Raw genomic sequence first — 10,213 nt, forward strand, 5'->3', positions numbered from 1 at the left:
TTGCTCTGACTGAGGGCTGCTGGGAGCAGGGGGGTGGGGCTTGTTGCATCTGCCCGCCCCCTGGGCTCTTTACTGCCGGAGCTCCGCTCCTGTGCGCTCCTGCAGGAAATTACCCCCGGGTTTAATTTTACAATATTGACGGTGAAACTCAAATGTCTCTCAGGTTCAGTGGAAGAAGCAACAAGTGAGATGATGCACGGCACTCTCTGACCTGGACGGCCCAGGCTAGCCCGGTCCCGGAAGCTAAGCAGGGTCAGCCTTGGTAAGTATTTCGATGGGAGGCCCACCAAGGAAGTCCGGGGTCATGAGGCAGAGGCGAACCACCTCTGACTGTCACTTGCCTTGAAAACCCTGTGGGGTTGCCGTAAGTCGGCTGCAACTTGATGGCACTTCCCACTGCCACTAGGCAACCAACGTGCTAAGCTTTAAAGGACGCAGACAACAGCGAAAACAACCGTGATGTTATATTATGAAAATATAGTTAGACTACTGTTCTGCGGTGAACCGTACTTCCTCATCACGTTGTAAAAATATAGGCACGCACGCAATGGAAATTGCACATAATACCGTTTTCACATAACAGCTTTTTCTAAGAGTGCTGCATGAATACTATTAGTTTAAAGGTAAAGGTACCCTTGCTCGAAAGCCAGCCGAGTCCGACTCTAGGGCTGCGGTGCTCATCTCCGTTTCAAAGCCGAAGAGCCAGCGCTGTCCGAAGATGTTTCCGTGGTCATGTGGCCGGCATGACTAAACACCAAGGCGCACGGAACGCTGTTACCTTCCCACCGAAGTGGTACCTATTTATCTACTTGCAATTTCTTGCTTTCGAACTGCTAGGTTGGCAGGAGCTGGAACTAGAGACGGGAGCTCACTCTGTCATGCGGCAACTCGGGTCTTGAACTGCTGAACTACCGACCTTCCACTGCCTGCAGTTCAGCGTCTTAACCACTTGAGCCACCGCAGCTCCGTCAACAATTATAATCCGTGAATTAACACACAATATTCTTCCCACTTCAATGAAACAAATTCTTTCAGTGTTCAGGCAATAGGTTAGGAGGCATTTGCGCGGCATCTGTGGAAGAATCACAGAACAGGATACAGAAGCGGCAACGCAGAACCCCAAAGGAAGGCAGAGATTGGATTTGTACCCCGCCCTTCACTTGGGAGTCTCAGAGCGGTTTACGAACTCCCTTCCCTTCCCCTCCCCACAACAGACACCCTGTGAGGTAGGCGGGGCTGAGAGAGCTCTGACAGAAACTGCTCTTTTTCAAGAACAGCTCTGACAGAACTATGGCTTGCCCAAGGTCATCCAGCAGCTCCATGTGGAGGAGTGGGGAATCAAACCCGGTTCTCCCAGATTAGAGTCCGCGCACTTAACCACTACACCAAACTGGCTCTCAACAGCAAGCCACCTGGCCCTTAAAGACTGCGAAGATGAGTCCGAAAGGGCAGCATAGCAACGTTTGCCAATTCTCAGAAACTGAAACTGAGCAAGGTTTCAGTAACCTGCCCCTAAATGGTCTACCAAAATCGGGATAAATGCAGGAAAAACACATCAATGTATTCCTTCCCAGGATTCAGATGTTTCTGGCGGGGATACAATGAAGCACTGGAAACTACTCATGTATATCTTAGGGGGAAAAAATATATTCCTCCTTGTAGACAGGCACAGGTGACCCACGCTAGCCCGATCCTGTCAGATCTGGGAGGCTCAGGAGGGTCGGCCCCGGTTAGTGCTTGGATGGCCAACCTGATCGCTACACAGAGGCAGGCAAGGGCAAACCTCCTCTGAGTATCTCTGGCCTTGAAGACTCCAGAGGGGGCTGTGACTTGAAAGCACTTTACACACAGAGAATCTTAGGAATTCTAGGACTGGGGAAGTTTACTGGTAGAGTTACCCTTGCCCACTCTACAGGAGCAAGACTTGAGTCTGGGTAGCACCTTAAAGACCAGCAAGAGGTCGCAGAGCCAAGCCATGGCACACCAACCCTGAGCCGCCTCTTGCCTTGAAAACCCCACAGGGTCACCACAGGTCAGCTGCGACGAGAGCACTTCCCCCCCACCACCACTTGTATACAACAGACACCCAAGGCTACCATCACAACTGGCCTTCCTACATTTTCATATACTTCTTCACCCGAAGAGTGATTCACAAGTGGAATTCACTGCCACAGGAGGCGGTGGCGGCTACAAGCAGGGACGGCTTCAAGAGGGAATTGGATAACCATATGGAGCAGAGGTCCATCGGTGGCTATGAGCCACAAGGTATAGGTAGGAACTCTCAGGCTGGGGCAAGTGATGCTCCGTATTCTTGGCGCTTGGGGGGGGGGACAGTGGGAGGGCTCCTAGTGTCCTGGCCCCACTGCTGGACCTCCTGATGGCACCTGGTATTTTTGGCCACTGTGTGACAGTGTTGGACTGGATGGGCCATTGGCCTGATCCAGCATTGCCTTCTCTTATGTTCTTAAGACTTTCCTTACCTCTGCCATAGCTTCCCTTTATTCAGCTGGCCTCTTTATTATAGCCAAGGCTGAGATGTCTCTATTTATTTATATATTAGTTTTATAGTCCGCCCTCCCCCGTACAACAGGGCTCAGAGCGGGTGACAACAATAGTCATATAAACAATGTTCATAGTTTTAAAATTATTTAAACAACTCTTGCAAGACTATTGACAACCAATGCCCCCTCTAAACTGTGAAGTCCTGTGAGCAAGAATTCTACTTTGTGAGTGACTGGCATTAAATCTGTGAGTGAGCGATTTGGCTACTGCATAAATTAGTTTGCTCTACAAAGATCCTTCCTGAGCTGAGACAAAAATGTGTGAACCAGAGGCTAAAAAACTGTGAGCTAGCTCGCACAAACTCAGTTTAGAGGGAACACTGCTGGCAACCGGTAAATTAGTACATAAAAAGGGAACCACGACACAGTGCTGCTTATGCTGGGGACAACAGATATCATAAAAAGGTAAAGGTTCCCTTGCTCAAAAGCCAGTCGAGTCCGACTCTAGGGTTGCGGTGCTCATCTCCGTTTCCAAGCCGAAGAGGCAGCGCTGTCCGAAGACCTTTCCGTGGTCATGTGGCCGGCATGACTAAACACCAAGGCGCACGGAACGCTGTTACCTTCCCACCAAAGTGGTACCTATTTATCTACTTGCAATGTCTTGCTTTCGAACTGCTAGATTGGCAGGAGCTAGAACTAGAGACGGGAGCTCACCCCGTCATGCGGCAACTCGGGTCTCGAACTGCTGAACTACCAGCCTTCCACAGCCTGCAGTTCAGCGTCTTAACCACTTGAGCCACCGCAGCTCATACAGCTCATGCATATCATACAGGACAGTAAATAGAGAATAACCAACAGAGGAAGGGGAAAGGGGTGGGGATGGGGAAAAGGAAGGGAGGCCAGCCTAGATGGAAACCGTTGCTCTCCTCAGCCATCGGCCTGGCGGAACATCTCTGTCTTACAGGCCCTGCAGAACGGCATCAGATCCCACAGGCCTCAGATCTTACTCGGCAGAGAGTTTCACCAGGACAGGGCTGAAAAAGCCCTGATACTTTTTGGGCCATGGATCACCAGCAAAGTTGTTATCCATTGAATGTAATGCTCATTGGGGGGTGGTATCAGGACAGGCGGTCCCGCAGATATGTTGGTCCCAGACATATAGGGCTTTAAAGGTTAATACCAAAACCTTGAACCTGAACTGGTATTCAGCCTGGAGCCAGTGCAGCTGGTGGAGCACCGGTTGAATATAGGCTGTAAAAGGGGTTCCTGTAAGGACACGCACCACCGCATTCTGGACTACCTGGAGTTTCCGGGTCAGCCTCAAGGGTAGCCCTGCGTAGAGCGAATTACAGTAGTCTAGTATGAAGGGGACCGTTGTACGGATCACTGTGGCTAAGCCGGGGTGAAATAGGAAGAGAACCAATTGCGGAGATGGGAAAACGCCAGTCTAACCACATTTTTAATCTGGGCCTCCATCGAAAGGGAGGCATCCAAGACCACACCCACTCTTGACAGCCGGCACTGATGTTACGGGAACACCGTCAAAAGCCGGGAGTTGGCACCCTAGCCCCACATACCCCTGGCCCAGCCACAGAACTTCCACCTTAGATGGATTTAAGTTCAGCCAGCTCTGCTTCAAACCAACCAACCACAGCTTTCAAGCCCTTGGCCAAATACAGAGACATCTGGGAGTCACCTGCATATGGATGGCAACCCAGCCCAAAACTCCATATCATCTGGGTGAGGGGGAGATTGGGATGGTCCTGTTCTGAACAGCTACCCTGAACCTTAAATGTGAAAACAGAGAACAACCCCCCCATACGCCACTGCTCCCCATTCCACACAAACCTAACCACTGTCTCGCAAGATCTGACCAAGCACCCATGCGGCCGTGTGCTGTGTTTCCAACAGTGGTCAGCCGTCAGCCTCCGGACGACCCAAAAGCAGAGCATAAGAGCAATAGCTCCCCTACCGTTTGCCTCTGACACGCAAAGGTATCGTGCCACTAACCTGGAGGTTCCATTTAGCTAGTAGTCATCAAGACGCCTGTTTTCCTGGAACTAACCTCATCACTTCAAATCCATTACAGTGGCCATTGTATGCTTTTAAGAAAAAAATGCCTTGCTTACCATCACTTCCAGCGGTATTGAATTTCATGTCAATTATGGGGACAGGTCCGCCAACAGCCCCTGACATTGCTATCCTAGCTGGTGGATGGGCCTTGGAAAAAGCCATCTCTGGTATCTGTTGGTACATTACATTGGCATGTTTTTAAAGAGGCGACGAGACACCTAAGCGCCTTCTCCCCCCCCCCCCCCACTTTAAAGTCACTTACTCCACATAGGGGTCAAACGTCAAACCAAGCCCCACCCACCCCTATTCAAAGCTCGTCTGTCCGTCAAAAGCCCCTTCCCTTACAAAGTGAAGCCCCATTACAGCTGATGCCCCCCATCCCATCCCTCTCACGGATGACCCTAAGAAAAATATCATCTCCTCCTCCAGCCAAAGCCCCACACATTATTACACAAATAGATTACATAATAATGCAAGGCAGTGCGCCACCTCCCCCCCAGCCTATCTATATCCAGAGCAGAGGTCGCCAACGTGGTGTCCAAGGGTACCATGGTACCTGTCGACAGGGCTATTTTTGGGCAGGAACGCACAGGAACGGAGTTCCGGCTGGCTCCTGGGTTGGCCACGCCCAGCCGGAACTCATTAGCATAATAGGCCACACCCAACAGCAGGAACTCATCAGGATTGGCTACATTCGGGGTGTGTGGCCTAACACAACAAACAAGGTAAACAGAATAAGAAGCAAAAGGTGGGTATGGCTGGATGACCACAGTTCTGGTAGTGTGGGGGTGTGGCCTAATATGCTAATGAGCTGCTCTGTCAGGGGTGTGACATAATATGCTAATGATTTTCTGCTGTTGGGTGTGGCATATTATGCTAATGAGTTCCTGCTGGGCTTTTTCTACAAAAAAAGCCCTGCCTGTCAACAACTTCCCTGGCAGCCACCAAGTGCTTTTAGAAAGTTAGTGAGGCTAGGCGGGGCTTCTGCCCACTGACGCTTCTGATTGGCTGTGCAGATTTTTTAAAGCGCTGCTCTGGCGGTTGCCTCCATAGCAGTGTTCCCTCTACGCTGAATTAGTGTGAGCTAGCTCACAGTTCTTTAGCCTCCGGCTCGCACGTTTTTGTCTTTGCTCAGGAAGGAGGGCTCCAGAGCAAACTAATTCATGCAGGAGCCAAATCGCTCGTTCACAACCTTAATGCCAGTAGCTCACAAAGTAGGATTTTTGCTCACAAGACTCCACCAGCTTAGTGGGAGCATTGCTCCATAGCACAAGGATTTTCTGTGCAACGGAAGGTAAACTGCAGCACATGTTTTGGGGCTGGCTCTGCCTCCTCCTGCAGCCATTTTGTGGATGCGCTCGCCACACTATATCGGAATTCCAAAGGTGGCCACAGGCTCAAAAAGCTTGGGGACTCTGATCTAGAGAGTAGGTACAGAGGAATGGCTAAAATAGTAAAGTATCAAATCCCAGTTCAGTTAAAAAATGCTTAAACATTATTAATACAAATATATATATAAATACAATTCCAAGAGGAAAGATAAGACAGACATACCAATAATTGTCACTGTACACAGGAAAACCCTACCATGTTTAGTGCATATAACAGTGGTACCCACCCTGCAACTTACGGAGAACCACATTCACAATTAACATCAACCCAAAGAGCCACATTTTACTTCCATTCCGGACATGAGGCCTGCATCGCAGGAAGGCTTGCAGCTTACCTGTTCGTCTGGCGGTGGCTATTTCAAGGTGGGAACCACCTGCCAATCACAAGCCCCACTAGGCAAGAGCCTTGCCCACTTTACTGGAACATGGGACAAGGGCCATGCTGGGGAACAGTGCTCAGAAGAGCCACACGTGGAATGTCAAAGAGCCACATGTCACTCCTGAGTACCACTGACAGATCACACCAAATGACAGGATCTTTTCCAATTTTCATCCCAATTTCAGATCAACACATAGCTTTACTCACATGTTTAGTAGGTTTTTATCCCACTCCCTCTTACAAGGAGCTCAAGATGGAATCTATGTTGGTCTGTTTTCCTTCATTTACCTTCACGCCAACCCTGGCGGGGGAGTTGAGACTGAAAGAGAGTGACTGGCCCAAGGTCACCCAGCAAACTCCCATGGAGGAGTGGGGATTCGCCACCGGGTCTTCCACATCCCAGTCTAACTGCTGCATCAGGCTCTTCGCATCTGGAGCCCTCCCCCTTCTTTCTTCCAAAACCCACAAAAGCGTTTCCGATTAACTTCAAAACTTGATTTTTTTGTCATCTGCCATAAATTAATCCCACAGTCTAGCAGTGCGCCAGATCTTGCTACCCCACATATTAATGCGTAAACAGCTTATCAGTCCATCAGCTCTGGGGGCCCAGTTCTAACCTTGTTCTGCTATGAACTCACAGAATGAATGAATTCGGTAGAAGCCTTGTCACGAATTATATCTCAGCTCTCATCTCCGGCCTGCAATAATGGGGTGGGGGTGGGATAACACCGACCTACCTTACAAGGTTGTTGTAACAATGAGAAGAAAATCTGAAGCATTTTGAAATGGACTAAGCAAATGCTAAATACTATCACACTCAAATGCATGCAGATATATGCACTTAGACACAGCACTTATCTTTGCCTACTTGGGCATCACCTGCATTTGCGAAGCAATCTGCTCCATAGACGGACCTGCCCGAGAGACCACCCCATAGGGATCAGCAGCCTCATCACTCAAATGCATCCCCAGCTTCCCAACCCTCCTCCTCCCCAGCGTCCCCTGCCCGCTTGTTGCTCGCCCTCTCCCCAAACCCCACCAAGCAGGCCGCCCCAACCCTCACACAGACCCGGCTCCTGCGAAGGAGTTCAGGTGTGGGCCTCACCTCCTGCAGGACGCCATGGCAACAACAACTCCTGCAGCACAAGCCGCCATCTTTGTTCCTCCCCCGCAGGTGCCCTGCCGGAGCCGGCTTCGCGCGGCCGCAACGCGCAGGCGCCGGCGCGCTCCTCTACCGGGGCGCGTCAGCGATCGTCGCCAGGCAGCTTTGCGCGCGCGCAGCTCGGCATTGCTCGACTTCCCTCCCCCCCGTTTTTTGACAGCATTCACCTCTCTTCTCAGCCACGCCCACTTCGCGTCGCTATGGAAACCAAGAAGCGTTTCCCCGGGAATTAAATGGAGAGAGAAATATCAAAGCGGGTGGCCAAAGGAGCGCCCTCTGCAGCCCGATTCTCAGTAGCAATGTCCACTTTGTTTAAACGGGCCTTCTCACGAGTAAGAGTTGTTTTGCAGAGCAGCGCCGCAATTTTCTCCTAGCCATGTCAACTGATCAACAACGCCTACTTTATTAAACAGGCTGCATCTCTATGGAAGCGTGCATAGGGTTGAACTTGTCACCCGGTCCCAGGCACGTTTCAGAAGTCATTCCCGTTTTGCTCAGGGGAGCATATTCTCAAGCAAGAATGTACACGATTGGCACTCTGCCTGCAGTGTTTAGTTTTTAAACATAAGATCTTTTTTTCAAAGCCCAAACCATTACTTTTCTTTCTTGCATATGATCTAATTAGCATTTTCAGAATTAGCACTAGTATCCCAACTTTCCTCTCAGAAATCCCGGGCGGCATGCAAGGAGAATTGTCCCATCTGCCACTTTGCATCAGCCCTGTAGCAGTGTGGTTTCAGAGATCCAACACTCAGCTAGGTTTGTCCTAGGATCTGAACTCAGACCTCAGTCCTAGCCTGACACTTCAGGCCCTATGGGCACACTGCTAGGCTGTCTCTGATCTGTTCCTGCTGCCAGCTGCTTCACTCCTCTCCTTGCTGGGCAGTGCTTCTAAGCGACTTAGGTCTTGCTGCCATCAAGAAACGTGTCTTTCTGAGGCTTGGTAAACGGATCCACATGAATCAGCTTGCAGAAATCCATTCATCTCAGGCCTCTCGCTCTCCTGTATTCATTGCTAAGGCTGTATTAGTTTACCCCTGGCAAGACGGGGTGAAAAACCAGAGACTCACCTGACTCATCACCCAGTCACTACTAAAGGCCGGCTCCTAACACCCCGGCAAACATTAACCGCTGGCAGGATCAACTGCGGCAGCACTTTGCATCTAATTAAACACCAACTGGATCCCATCCAGCCACAGAAAAGCCTGATCCTCCCGAAGAGGAAGGCAAAGCCCTCCACTGTTATGCAACCTCAGAAATACTTGCTCAGAAGTAAATGCAGTGGGGTTTATTCCCAGGGAAAGATGACTGAAGAAATAATTTGACTTATTCATTTACACCCCAAGTTGGTCCCCAACTATCTCCCCAAACAGGAACTAAAGCAGCTTACAGCATTCTCCCCTCCTGCATTTTATCCTCACAACAACCCTGTGAGGTAGGTTAGGCTGAGAGTGCGCAATTGGCCCAAGGTCACCCAGCAAGCTTCCATATCATGAGTGGGGATTCGAACCTGGTCTTCCCAGTTCCTAGTCCAAAATTCGCGTTCAGTAGCATCTTAAGGACCAATGGAACTTATCCAGGGGATAAGGCTTTGTGAGCCGACGCTTGCTTTACCAGATGCAGTTCCCAGTCCAACACTCTAACCATTACGCCACACAGCTTCTCAGTGGGTGGGAAGGACAAAGCCACTCAAGAGATCACTCTAGACCTCTTGCTGACTAGTTAGAAGTGTGTGTGGCAGAATCCATAACCAAAATTAGGAAATTTAGGAAGAGTTGGATTTATACCCCGCCAGTTTGGTGTAGTGGTTAAGTGCGCGGACTCTAATCTGGGAGAACCAGGTTTGATTCCCCACTCCTCCACTCACACCTGGCTGGATGACCTTGGGCAAGCTGTAGTTCTGATAAGAGCTGTTCTTGAAAAAGAGTAGTTTCTGTCAGAGCTCTCTCAGCCCCACCTACCTCACAGGGTGTCTGTTGTGGGGAGGGGAAGGGAAAGGAGTTTGTAAGCCATTCTGAGACACCTTTGGGTAGTGAAGGGCGGGGTATAAATCCAATCTCTTCTTCTTCTTTATTCGGCATCTCAGAGCGTCTTACAATCTCCTTTCCCTTCCCCTCCCCACAACAGACACCCTGTGAGGTAGGTGGGGCTGAGAGAGCTCTTTCAGGAACTGCTGGCGAGAGAACAGCTCTGAGAGAACTGTGAGTTGCCCAAGGTCACACCAGCAGCTGCATGTGGAGGAGTGGGGAGTCAAACCCGGTTCTCCCAGATCACAGTCCACACTCCTAACCACTACACCAAACTGGCTCTCTGAGTTGTGTGTGTGTGTGTGGGGGGGGGAGTCAGGATTCTCAGTTGGGGGAAAATACCCCTTAATCCCCTGCAGACATTGCAGGCTTGAAGTTTTACACTGGTCTGAATCAGGGCCACAAGGACAGCCACCGTCCTCCTCTCCTGGCTTTCTGCAAACTATGCAAATCTGAATTAAAGAGGTCTTTTCTACGCAGACAAGAGAGTTGCACTCTGCTTAATGATTCACAAAGTTATTTTGACAAATTATTAGGAAACTGTGGTCTGTACTACGGTGTTTAGCTTGCTGGAACTAGGGTCCTACTACGGAACTTCTGCATCACTGAATGTGTCAGCAGGATAGAATGCTGTAGGATCCGCCTTCCAAAGTGGCCATTTTCTCCAAGTAAACCGTTCT

General features: G+C 50.1%; 1 protein-coding gene across 1 annotated transcript in view; it reads right to left on the reverse strand.

Moving 5' to 3' along the window:
* Nucleotides 1-7,516, reverse strand: part of USP21 (ubiquitin specific peptidase 21) — a 55,974-nt gene extending 48,458 nt beyond the window's left edge. Inside the window, exon 1 of the mRNA XM_015424734.1 lies at nt 7,450-7,516. The gene's annotated coding sequence lies outside the window, so the exon portion shown is untranslated. The remainder of the gene's footprint in view (nt 1-7,449) is intronic.
* Nucleotides 7,517-10,213: the final 2,697 nt, after the last annotated feature.

This window comes from Gekko japonicus, unplaced genomic scaffold (assembly GCF_001447785.1).
Source record: "Gekko japonicus isolate JY-2015 unplaced genomic scaffold, Gekko_japonicus_V1.1 scaffold755, whole genome shotgun sequence".
In the NCBI taxonomy this organism is placed as follows: domain Eukaryota; kingdom Metazoa; phylum Chordata; class Lepidosauria; order Squamata; family Gekkonidae; genus Gekko; species Gekko japonicus.